Consider the following 13,445-nt stretch of genomic DNA (forward strand, 5'->3'; position numbering starts at 1 on the left):
ATTGGTCCTCTAATTTCCTTTCCTCTCTGGCAGCCTGTTCAATCAGTTGACCTTTGTCCCCACTACTCCACTGGAAGGAACCCTTTCTGCCCAGGTCTCCATTGCTCACCCAGTGATCAGTTCTCAATCCCCATCTCAGTTGACTCTTGGGCAGTACTGACAGCTCAGCAGTGAATTGATCCTTCCTGCATGAGACAAGAACCAGGACTTCCTGGAGGACCAGTCGCTCTAGGTTTCCCCTCCCCTCACTGCTCAGTCTCGGGCTCCTGTTCCCCTCCTCACTGGCCCACATGTAAAAGTTGGGGTGCCCCAGAGCACAGGCCTGGACCATTCCTGTCCTTCGTCTCACTAGACCTTCTCCTCATGTCTAATGACCCTAAGTGCTATCCGTTTGCGCATCTCTCCCAAACTTGTGTCTGTCCTGGGCCTCTCCCCAAAACTCTAGAATCCTGTACCCAACTGCCTACCCGTCATCTTTCTCTGAATGTCCAGTAGACATCTCAGAAAATTTTCAAAACTAAGCTCCTCATCCTCTCCCCTTCTCTTGCCCACCTCATTAAATGGCAACCCCATTCTTCCAGTGGCTCAGACTAAAAACCCGAAGAGTTACCCCACTTCCATCAGTAACATTTATGGAGCGCCTCCTATACACCTGGGTTTTGCCCAAGGCACAAAAAATAAGATTGCCTAGACTGAGGTAACCTTAAATAAATCTGCTTGACAAGGACAATAATTTGTTCTTGTACAATAAAAGTATAGAAAAAAATTAAAACCAAAGCTTTAAAATTCATATTTCCTGCCTCTTTCCTTTTCTCCCCTTATTACTCTGCCCAAAAGACTTAACCAAAGTGAGGAAAAACTTAGGATTAGTGAAAAGGCTTGGAAGTGTGCTAATGTGTTCTTGGACAGAAGATTATCTTGCAGTAGGCCAGGCCTTTGTGTTGTGCACATAGCATGGACCATCCTCAGCAAGAATAAGAGTGTGTGTGTGTGTGTGTGTGTGTGTGTGTACGCGTGCACACGCACGTCATTGACCCCAGAGTCAGGAGACCTGGATTGTGTTCTCTGCTCCATCACCAACTGTGTGACAAATGCCCTCCTCTCTCTGGACTTCATTATCCAGACAGTGGAATGAGGTTTTCTCAGTTTTATCGTTCTGTGAACATTCTCTAAGGACAGCCTGTGACTAGGTTCCTATAGAACCTTCCTGGGCCAAGAACTGCCTTTCATTACAGAAGTGGGGTACAGAGGCCAAGAGATTGGGCAGGTCTCCAGAAGAACCCCAGCATCTTAGAATGTCTGAGCTGGAAGAGACCTTAGGAATTACATCCTGTTTCCATGGGTCTCCACTTTCTATGAGGTCGAATGGAAGCCTTGTTAACAATGCAGATCTTAGGAAATTTTGATTCTGTAGGTCAGGGCCAAGGCCTAGGAGCTGCACTTTAGCAAGTTTCCCAGATGATTCTCAGGCAGGTGGTGTAAGGACAGTAGTTGAAGACACTCTGCTCTAGTCTGAGTCCCTCATCCGATAGATGCCCTGAGTTGGGAGGTGACTTACCCAGTCATGATAGCAGCATCGTGTTTGTCTTGTGCCAGGCACGATGGAAACACTTTACCAGTGTCAACTCGTTTAAACTCCATGACACCCTGCAAGGTAGATCCTGTGATCGTCCCCATCTGCAGATGAGGAACGTGACCCCCGGGAGGTCATGGAACTTGCCCAGTTCCGCCCAGCCAGGAGTTTGGGTCCCAAGGTCCCTGGGTGAGTTGGTGGCCCCAAAGCCAGGATCAGATCCAGCCTAGCTTGCCTGCCCGGGTGGGTGATGCGTTTTCAGAGAACAACCTGCTGCTGTGATATTCATGAAACATGACCTCGCCTGTGCGGGAGCTTATCACACCCTCTTCTTTTTAATTTCTTTTTTCTAAGTGACATGAACAAAAGAGAAAAATCAGAAAATACAACAAGTAAAAAGGAAAAATATTTCCATCACCCAGAGGTGATATTGATGACAAATGTGATTCTAGTCCTGACGCCAGCTTGACGCCTGCTGGGACACCCCAGCCTGGGACACCCCAGCCTCTGCAATTCCTATGCATCTTCTCATTAAGCCCCTTCAACAGCCAGGGATGTAGAACACTGTTTACATCTTGGTTTGTTTCCTCTGCAATCAGATACAAATAAATTTAGACACTTCACCTTTTTTTAAATCAGCTCGTACCATACACACATCTTGTTGCTTTTTCACAAAGCCAATTGTCATAAATATCTCTCCTTGTCAAAGAATGTGTTGACCTCACTGCTCTGATTCCCCGTCTCATATCCCATCACGACCCCTGCAGTTTGAGGCTGTTTGTGAAGGGTCCAGAACAGTTCTAGGCAGATGGCATGTGCTCCACAAAAAAAGCCCTCTTTTCCTTGAAGTTCCAAGGAAATCTACAGGCCACTCCAGCTGTTTCATGTTGTGTTTTCTTCTCGCCACCAGATGGCACTATAGCCCCTCACAGTAAGCAGAGACCATGACCGGAGGACCTCAAATGCCAAGGCTGGCCCCAGAGGCTGCTGGGGCCACTTGCGCTCACCTGAGCCCCCCACCCCACATAGAAGCCTGTTGGCAACATAACCTTCTCCTCCCCGGTTGGAAGGATGTGTCACTAGGAAGGGAAGTCACTTGCTCATTTATTTTTCAACCTTGCTGAGCGCCAACAAGTCTGAGTCCCAGACTCCTGGGTTCAAGTGGCTCTAAGAGCAGATGCCACAAAACAGCTGTGTGAACTCGCCATGGTTCTCTGGGTTCTTATGTTTCCTCTGTACGAATGGGCTTTAAAAATAGCTCCAACTCACGGTGGCCGTGAAAACCCGATGCTAAGTAAAGGAAGCCAGACATAGAAGATCACATGTGATGCATGATTCCATTTATATGAAATGCCCAGAATAGGTAAATCCATAGAGAAAGAAAGCAGATGAGCAGTTGCCAGGGGCTGGGGGAGGGCGGGATGGGAAGTTACTCTCATGAGTTTGGGGTTCCCACTTGGGTTGATGAAAAGATGCTAGAACTAGATAGTGGTTGTTAAGGACTGAATTGTGTCTCCCTCCCCAAAAAGTGAGACCGTAAGACTGGGACCCGATCGCATATAACCATGTCCTTATAAGAAGGGACCCCAGAGGTGATCAGGAAGTGGGGACCGGGGCTTCCCTGGCTCCTAAGGGGTGACCTCAATGAGTTCACCCACAGGATGCCTGGAGGGGTGAATCAGGATGGGTCTGCTCTCCTCCCTCTGGCTTCAGGACAAAAGTATCCTGTGTCCTGCGCCCAGAGCTGGTCTCACCATCTCCTGAGAACCCTCTAAGCCAGCTGGGCCTGGCCCATGATGTGCTGACAGACGAGAGAAAGGAATTGTGAAAACCCTGTCTCTCTCACAGAACCCTGGCTTTCCAATCTGTTGTCTTGCTGCGGTATTTGTTCTGCATGCCAAAATCCGAATAGTACCTGGAGCTTTCTCTTTGCTTCCTCTGTGATCTTCCTGACCCCACCTCCACCCAAGGCAGATAGAAGTTTTTGTTCATCATGCGGGAGGTTCTCAGAAGCAAAAGAGAAACAAACTGAATAATTTTCCAACAGTACCCTTTAGAGTTAAACATACATAATGCAAAAGCATAAATGTGATTCAGCCTGGGGCCAATAGCAATGCAAAATAATTCTTGTCTACGGACAGGCAGACCCTGTCCTGTCCAGCAGAGGTTCAGCTGGCTTCTCCCCTGATGTAAAAAAACAGCCCTGCCTCCATTTCATATCATTTCAATATTCCTGACCTGAAAATGTGTCGGTTCTTTGGAGTCTCTGTTGAACCAGCTAGAACATCTGCCCAGTTCCCTCCCTGATTAACAAATAAAATCTACAACACATATTCATTTTTATGTCTATGTGAGAGGCATGATTTTTTCCTCTTTTTTTTTTTGAAAATTATTTCTAACAGACTTCTGAAAGTGAAGGTTGATCCAGAATAGACAAAATTTTCTCCTGTTTATTGTTTAATTTATGCCTGTATTTGGTAGATTTCCAAACATAGAGCGTATTAGTTTGCCTGGGCTGCCAAAACAAAGTACCGCAGACTGGGCAGCTGAAACAACAGAAATTAATTTTCTTCCAGTTCTGGAGACTGGAAGCCTGAGATCAAGGTCTTGGTAGGGTTGGTTCCTTCTGAGGCCTGTCTCCTTGGCTTGTAGACCGCCGTCTTTTCCCTGTGTCATCTCAAGGTCACCCCCTGTGTGTGTCTGTCTCCTAATCTCTTCTCCTAAGGACACCAGTCCTATTGGATCAGGGCCCACCCATATGACCTCATTTTACCTTAATGACCTCTTTAAAGACTCTATCCAAATACAGTCACATTCTGAGGTCCTAGAGGTTAGGACTTCAACATATGAATTTGGTGGGGGGCAGATCATAATTCAGCCCGTAACATAGCTCAAGAAACAGGACGGGCTGGAGTCCCTGGCATGGGGGGGTGGCCAGGAATCCTGCTGGGTGACCAGGGAGAGGCAGCTATGCCCGTGCCCCCAGGGGCTGCCACTTACCCAGTTCATGAATCTGCCTATGATTCTGAGAGACCACAGCAGCAAGGCCAGTGACAGACAAGTCTGACTGCTAAAGGAACTTCGTCATTTTACTTTTGGTCCCTGAGATTCTCCAATTACCAAGTGATTTTATCAGGGCCCTTGGCAGTAGACAGCCTGACCCTTCAACTGTAGGAAAAAAGAGAGAATGGACCATCGGCTTTGAGAATAGAGTCTGCTTCCTGCCGGCTGACCTGTTGGGGCTGGTTTGGCCTCAGGGTTTCCCAAACAGTCGTGGCCATAGGATCTTTAATCCGTCACATGGCAGGTGAAAGCCCAACCCACAGAGCAGAAGAAACCGATTCACAGAGGATGGGGCCAGAGGCTTGTGTGCACGGCCCCTCATCCCTCTATTGCCCACCAGCCTTGACCCCGAGGAGGCTCCATGAGGCCCCCCGGGGACTCCAAGGAGAACAGCATGCAAACTGCTGGCCTTGGGGTTACTGCTGGGAGTGTCACTGCAGTTCCTGCCACCTGGCCCCTGCATGGTTCCATTATTTTGTTCTTTATTAAGACCTGCCTTGCTCCAAGAAGACTATAAAAATATAAATAAACTTTTATATTTCTAAAGTATACAAGGAGACTGAGACAAAGAGAACACAGAGGCAGGGGTAAGGTGAAACGGGGGTGTGTATATAACATACAATGTACACTGTTCAGGGGTGTTATGGACTGAATGTTCATGTCCCCCTCCCCAATTCATATGGCGAAGCCCTGACCCCCAGTATGGCTGTATTGGGGGATGGGGCCTCTAATGAGATGATTAAGGTTAAGTAAGGTCACCAGGGAGGGGCCCTGATCCAATAGGATTGGTATCCTCATGAGAAGAGACACCAGAGATTTCTCTCTCCATGGAAAGGCCATGTAAGGACATAGCAAGAAGACAGCCACATCCTGCCAAAATTCTTATGCTGAAGTCCTAACCCCCAGAATCTCAGAACGTGATCCTATTTGGAAATGGGGTCATTCAGATATACTCAGTCAAGTTAAATTAGATCAGCCTGGAGTAGGGTGGGCCCTAATCCAATATGACTGGTATCCTTATAAAAGGAGAAATTTGGACACAGACACACAGGAAGAATGCCATGTGACGATTACAGTTCTGCTGCCACAACCAAGAAACTAGGAGAGAGATCTGGACCAGATTCTTCCTTAGCACCTTCAGATGGGCCATAGTCCTGCCATAACTTTGATTTTGACTCTAGCCTCCAGACTTTTGAGGCAACAAATGTCTGTTAAGCTCCTTGGTGGTGGTACTTTGTTATGGTAGCCCTAGCAAACTCTCAGTACGCATACAGTCCTGCCAATTTACGCACGTGAGAATCGCCTTCAGCCATGAGATTCCTGACGGCCAAAGGAAAGAGGGAATCTGTTATCGGAATCTCAGCATTTCTTATGGGCTAAGCTGGCCACCTCAAGAGAAGCGCTGGGTCCAGGGTGCCCAGCACAGTGCCTGGCACCCAGGCAGTGCTCAAAAATAAATGTTACCTGGCATTTTTATTTTTAATTTTTCTTATTTTTTATTTTTTAGCCACTGATTTCTATGAAATCATCACTTTGGGAAATGGCAGACTAAAATCTAAGTTTCCCTCCAGCTCTGTAGTTTTAAGATCTTACAGTCCTCTTGCAGGGGCTGGTGATGGTTTTCATTGCAGAGGAAGAGCTGGTATGGGAATCCGAGGGCTGTGGGCTCGGGCCAAACCACAGGACCGGGCCAGGTGCTGGCGGGGAGGAGCCCTGTTCCCAGGCGTGTGCCAGGGGCCATGCCAGCATGTTTGTAGCTGCTTGCCTGCCTGCACCTGCACTGGTGGACAGATCCCAGCATTTTCTCACTGAGCTCACACCGACTTCAGGGTTCCCCCAACACTGTGCTCCAGGCAAACAGGGCCAACCAGACCAGCTGCACCAAAGAGGAAGGATGAAATGATCCCCAAAGCCCCTTCAGAGTGAATGGTCTAGAATTCCATCATCTGTGTCATGGGCCTCCAGACCGTGCTTCTTTAGCCTTTATGCTTTCATTCTCACAGTCTGGAGGGGCTTTGAGTTGGTCTGAGTGTCCATCTCTCGCTAGTTCGTGCCCTCCTTGGAGTGGACGTGTAGGGGCGCCTGACAGCCCCTGACACCATCACTCACCCGCTGAGGCCTCTGCAGGGCACAGACCTTCGCAGTGACACCCAGTGCAGTGTTTACCTTCTCATCCTCCAGCCACCCGAGTGCATCCCCTGGCACTTGGAGCATAGTAAGTTGCTTGATTTTGTCAAGTAGAAAACAAATCTGACCTTATATCCATTAGGATAGCTACTATCAAAAAAAAAAAAGAAAATAACAAATGTTGGTAAGGATGTGAAAAAATTGAAACCCTTGTGCAGTGTGGGTGGGAATGTAAAATGGAGCAACCACTATAGAAAACAACATAGAGGCTCCTCAAAATTTTTTTTAATTTAAATTTAAAAATTAAAATTTTTTAAATTAGATTTTTAAAATTAATTTTTAAAAAATTAAAAATTGACCCAGCAAACCCACTTGTGGGTATATATCCAAAAGAATTGAAAGTAGACAAAATATTTGCACATCCACGTTCATAGCAGCATTATTCACAAGGGCTAAGAGGTGGAAACAACCCAAGTGTCCATCAACAGAAGAATGAATCGACAAAATGTGGTCTAGATCTGTCTATCCAATGGAATATTATTCAGCCCTAAAAAGGAAGGAAATCCTGGTACATGCTACAACATGGATGGACGTTCGAGGACATTATGCTCAGTGAAATAAGCCGGCACAAAAGGACAAATACTGTAGACTTCCACTAATATGGGTACTTAGAGGAGACAAGTTCATAGAGACAGAAAGTAGAATGGTAGTTATCAGGGGCTGAGGGAGGGAAGGATGGGAAGTGGTTTAATGAGGACAGAGTTTCAGTTTTGCAAGATGAAAAAGTTCTGGAGATGGATGGTGGTTGAGGTAGCATAACGATGAACACAACTGAACCGTACACTTAGAAATGGTGAAGATGGTAAATTTTATGTTATGTGTTTTTACTACAATTGAAAAAAAAGAGACAAGCACATATAAAAAACAAACAAACCAATCTGGACTTAGGTAAGGAGAAACTTTTCCAGACAGGATCTTTGCAAGAGTGGGGAGGGACAATCACATTAGGGTAAAGGCTGGGATCTCGAGCTGAGCAAGCCTCCCAGGGCCAGGCAGGGGAAGGGCCCTTCCTCCACAGGGAGGTGCCAACATGGCAAGGAAGAGCCCGGTGGACGGGGTGGAAGTGGAGTGATGGGCAGTAGATCAGAGGACGTCTTTCCTGCCATCAGCCAAGTGTCCTTGGGAGGCCGTTAAGAGGTGTAGTATGCTGGCCCAGGCCAAGGGCAGCCAGACTTCAGGAGCCTTGGGGGAGGGGAGAAGATTCGCTAAGGTTTGGTGAAGTCGGATGACCAAACATGGGCCTGTCCAGGTTGGTCAGTGGGGACAAACAGTTCAGCTGATCTTTTTATTTTTTATTTTTTTGGCCATGCCACGCGGCATGCGGGATCTTAGTTCCCCGACCGGGGATCGAACCCGTGCCCCCTGCAGTGGAAGTGCAGAGTCCTAACCACTGGACCACCAGGGAATTCCTCAGCTAATCTTTCATGAGCAAAGGATGGTAATTTGGAGGGTCTGACCTTGTCACAGGTAAACTGAGGGGGCGGCGGGGAGGATCTGTGAGTTGCAACCGAGTCACCTGGGGAAGGTTGGTGCTTTGCAGTGAGCCGTCTTTGCAGAACACAAAAGGGTGAGAGGGTTTTTAAATCTTCGCTGTTTTCCAGGGGCAGGTAAAATTCAGCATCGTCGATTTGAGTAGGATGGAAGTGATTAGTGCTGGGGAGGACCTGTTTTTTTCTGGCACAGAGCAGACCCTCAATAGACACTCATGAACGAATGAGTGAATGAATGAATGAATGATTTGATAGAAGGGAGCAAGCACTATGGGCTGCGGTGGTCTGAGTGAGGCTCCCCAGAGAAGGCGGGATCTGAAGTGGGTGTGATGGATGCACAGGAGACGGGTCACCTTGAAGATCACAGCAACAAAGCAGTTGCAAGAGACAGGAAGGCAAAACCATTGTTCATTATATATTATACGTGAGGCCCTAGGCAGGGCCTCCGTCAGGAAAACAGAAACCTCCCTAGTTATTTCAAGCAGAAAAGACAAGGAATTGACTGCTTACAAAGCCAGAGGAGCGAATGTCCGGCCCTGCTCCAAACTCTTCTAGAACCCTTTTTCTCTTTCCCACCCTGATTTTCCAGCCTTGGTTGCCATGAGGCTCTGGGGCTCAATCTCCCTGAATACAAAGACCAAGTCCCAATCTCTGCCTGTCGCAGCCAGAGGCCCCCTCTGCTTGCCGTTGAATGGAGCCCTCCAGTGGCCTCCTTGTATTTCCTGTGAATCCCCCAGAGGAGACACTGATGGAACCCCAGCTTTCCAAACAGACCTCCCGCCTGTACAAACAAGATCAAGGGAAGCTGGGCTCCAATCCAGCTGCACCCATCAGAGACCAGCTCCCCTCACCGGCCTGGCTACTTTCAGGGCTTGAGGGATGGAGGTGGTGGCCTGGGGCCAGCCAGAGACACTGGGCCCTTCCTAGAGACAGTGGTAGTGGCCGAGACGATGCTCAGGTCTCAGAACAGGGCCCTGGCCTCTCAGCTGGTCAAGGTGATGGATGGGGGATCCAGAGGAGGCTCAGGATGCACACAGGGTGTTCCCACATCGCCCCCAAGGTCCACGACGGTAGCAGGTGACTGAACAGGAAGCAGAAGCTCGTCACTCAGACTCCGCTACACCTATGCCGGGCTCCACCTGGCTCCCCACACCCAGCTCCCTCCACGCAGACAATCCCAGCAGTTCTCAACTGCTCATGGGCCACCCATGGGCCACCCATGGACTGCTCACAGACCACCCCCGGACCACCCTTACTCTCATATGGCAATACCATCACCATCACCTCCTGCCCAGGCATCCCTGCCTTCCTCCCCTCCTCTCTGCTTCCCCTCAGCTCCTACCCCACAATTCAGCTCCTGCAATAAACCTTCCCCATCCCTACCCAGCGGACAGTTGCCTATGAGACAGCACAGTATAGCAGTCATGGGTGTGACCACTTGTCCACTCAAGTCCGTATCCCAGTCACGTCCATCCTCGCTGGGTGGTCAGGGGCAAGTTCCTCCCGGCTTCAGTTTCCTCGTTCATACCCTGGGTACGTCATACACCTACCTCATGGGGCAGGTACAAAGCGGGTGTGGGATGGTCATTCACAAGCTCACCTGATCCAGGTATGCAGATGTGCTGCTGTCACTCCTGGCGCCCTTCCTTCCATCAGGGACCGTGCTCCCTGGTTTTCGTGCCTGTCTCACCCACTAGAGCAGGGGCTGAGACCGTCCACTATTACAGCTGCCCTTGGCTCCGTGCCTGGCACCTGTGCATCCCTGTTCACGGTGATGGATATGAACGTGCCGGGACACGTGGGCTCCAGAATGTGGCAGGCAGAGGAAATTAGTCTCTGTTTCCCCGACATCTTGCACACAGGCAGTGTGAAAAGGATGGTTGGGGTCTAGAAAGACCTCCAGCAGAGGCCCAAGCTTCTAGGTCAAAATACCAAGAGCCTTCTAGAAACGAACACATTCGCCCAAGGTCCAGCTGTTTGAGCAGCACGTTCATTGCTGGTGGCACAAGTAGACCCTCCTGTGTACAAGACTCATTGTGATAAACGTTGTGAGGATCAGCCCCCTTGCTGCTGTCGTTCATTAGAGCAGATTTTCAAAGCACAGCTTGCTTGTAGTGAAAGCCCAGGCTGGAAAGGAAGATTCCTCACTCCTGTATGGGGCTCGGTGCTGTCCTACCAGGTTTTCTTAAAGCGAGGCCACCTGAGCCCTCCCAGGAGGGAGGATGACAGTGAGACTAGTTTACTGAACACGAGGCTCCGCGAAGGGCAATGGAAGCGGAAGAGTGTTTGCTTTCTCGTGTCTGCCCCTTTCAGTCTGGTCCCCAGAAGAGATCCTGGCAGATCCCGCGGTTTCCCCAGTCGCTCTTGGAGGATGCTCCATGTGCCATTATCCAGCTGTTAAAGGGCCAGTCCCGTCGGCTCTCAAGGCTTCAATCTGACATCTAATTTACAAATTCTCTGCCCAGGTTCTCGGGTGTGGAGCCGTGCCCCCCGGCTCTCCCACCGTTCCTCTCCCCGCTTGCAGGCTCTGCGTCCTGGGAGCTGTGTCCGGCTCCCCCAGCACGTGTGTCGGGGCTGCTGCAGAGAAGGCAGGACAGTCTCCCGTAGCTGGTGGAGCTGGAGCTCACTCTCAGCTGTGAAATGACCTTGTCGTGGCAGACACAGGCCTGCAGTCATTCTGTGCCCACTTGTGTGGCTTCTTTGGAGCCTGCCCATCCCCACTGCCCGAGTCACTGGAGCCGATAGCTGCTGACAACACCCTGTCGGGCCCTGGCTTCCAGAAGGCCCCCCTGCACAGATGCCTTCTGTGAAGCCCTGGGGTCAGCTCAACCATGCCCCCAAGATCTCCAGGTCCTCACCCCCGGACCCTGTAAATGCCACGTTATACAGCAGAAGGGACTTTGCAGGTTGATTAAAGTTATGGATGTTGAGATGGGGAGTTTATCCTGGATTATCTGGCTGGGTCCTAAGCATCATCACAAGGGTCTTTATAAGAAGGAGGCAGAGGGAGATTTGACACAAAAGGAGGAGGCGACGTGACGGCAGAACCAAAGAGAGATTTGAAGTGGCCAGACACTGCAGACCCAGCCTGGTAACCAGGACGTGGACCTCCTGGAGGTTCGATGTAGTGGAAGGAGGCAAGTAGGCAAACAGCTAGCAAGGTATTTTCAGAGAACGGTAAATGCTACGAAGGTCATACGACGGGGTGGCCCATTACCCACCCTGGAGAGGGCCGTGTGGGGAGGAAGGTGCTTGAATGAGATGCCAGGTTTCCCCGCTACTGAGTCCCTGTGAGTGTTGGGTCCTCAAGTACATGTGAACTAAAATTCAGGTATGAAATGCAGGCAGGAGGACAAAGTGCAGCCTTGCCCCGGGGCCCCGGAACACTCTTGCAAAACTCCTGAGTGGTTTCCTTTCTTTTCCAGTGTGTTGGTGCTACCTGTTCATTCATTCATTCATTCATTCATTCACCTAACAGTTATCTTTTGAACACTCCTTACTCCAATTGTGTGCTACGCATTTTGCCATCTGTCCCCTCGTTCGAGCTTCATAGGCCTCACCCCAGGCCACTGGGCCCACCAACCCCAGGACCAGTGGGCTCAGCAAATGCCTGCCTCCCCTTCCCAAGTCAGGCTGTCCAGCTCCCCCCGCAGGAGAGCCCCACCTGCTCAGGTGGGGGCTCCCCCATCGCCAGGAAAGGTTAGTTGCAAGGCATTTCCCAGGTCTGCCCCCGCAAGAGTCGGAATCCCCTGGTCCAGGATGAGGGTCTGGGAACGTGCAATCACAGCCCATTTCTGGGATGCAAGTTTGGGAAACACTGCGTTTCAGTCAAGCTTCTCACACTTCGCTGTGCAGGCAGCTCCCTGGGGCTGGTTAAATGAGATTCTGGTTCAGCAGCAGCTCGGGGAGGGCCAGAGTCTGCCTTTCTAACCAGCTCCCCGATGGTGCCCATACCGCTGGATCTTGGACCAGCACTGAGGAGAGAGGAGTTACCAGACTATAGTGCTTCACCATATAGCCCTTCCTATGCATGAATGACAGCTGCTTTCTGCGGAGCCCTTCCTGGGAGCCCGGGAACATGCTAAGGGCTTTGCATGCAACCCCTCGTTTGATCTAGTAATAGCCCCCTTTTACAGATGAGGAAACTGAGGCGTAGGAAGTTAGGGACTTGCCAAGTCATGGAGCTGAGGATGTGGAGAGCTGGAGTCTGAACCCCGGCGGTCTGATGCCAGGACCAAGGCTTAAAGCAGCAAAGGAGGAAAAGGGATAACATTTTCTGGGCAACTGCGTGTGTCAGGCCGGTGTTGTTTAGTTCATCATCGCCTCTAATCCTTACAATCGTCCTGCGGTGGACTTGTGAGTGTCCTCAGTTTACGGAAGAGGAAACTGAACAGGGGAGTGGCTCCGTAACCAGCCCAGAGTTAGTCAACGCCGAGTGGCAGGGCTGGCACTGAGCCCAGCTCCCTGACGTCCACGCTGGGACCTCTCCGGCCATCCACCTGGGCGCAGCCTCTGAGCAGAGCACAGAGCTGGTGCCGCTCAGTGACCTGGCCCACGGCCCGCCTGTCACCCTGCCAGCTGTGCCTGTCCCGCCATAAGCCCTGTGTTACTTTCCTGCAGCTGCTGGAACAAATTACCACCACTGGCTGGCTTGAAACAACAGAGCTGTATTCTCGTACAGTCCTGGAGGTCAGAAGTCTGAGGTCAAGGTGTTGCAGAGTCTCTTCCAGCTTCCGGTGGCTCCTTGGCTGTGGCCGTGTCACTCTAATCCCGTCTCCGTCATCACATGGCTTCTCCTCTGTGTCTGAGTCTATGTCTCTTCTCCTTTTATAAGATATGGGATTAGGGCCCATCCTACTCTGCATCATCTCCTCCTAACTAATGACATCGCAAAGACCCTATTTCCAAATAAGGTCACATTCTGAGGATCCGAGTAGACGGGAATTTTGGGGAATGCTACTCAATCCAGTACAAGCCCACTGTCTGCTCTCGACCCCAGGCTGTAGCACAGAACAAGAAGACAGGAGAGGCTGGGGGAGCCACTGGCAGTCCCCACACTGCCCAGAGCTCTGTCACACATGGGGCCAGCTGTGCAAGTCCATCCTAACAAAACAGGGACTTTTGCTCTGGTT

Source organism: Balaenoptera physalus (assembly GCF_965194825.1).
Source record: "Balaenoptera physalus genome assembly, chromosome: 5".
Classification (NCBI taxonomy): Eukaryota; Metazoa; Chordata; class Mammalia; order Artiodactyla; family Balaenopteridae; genus Balaenoptera; species Balaenoptera physalus.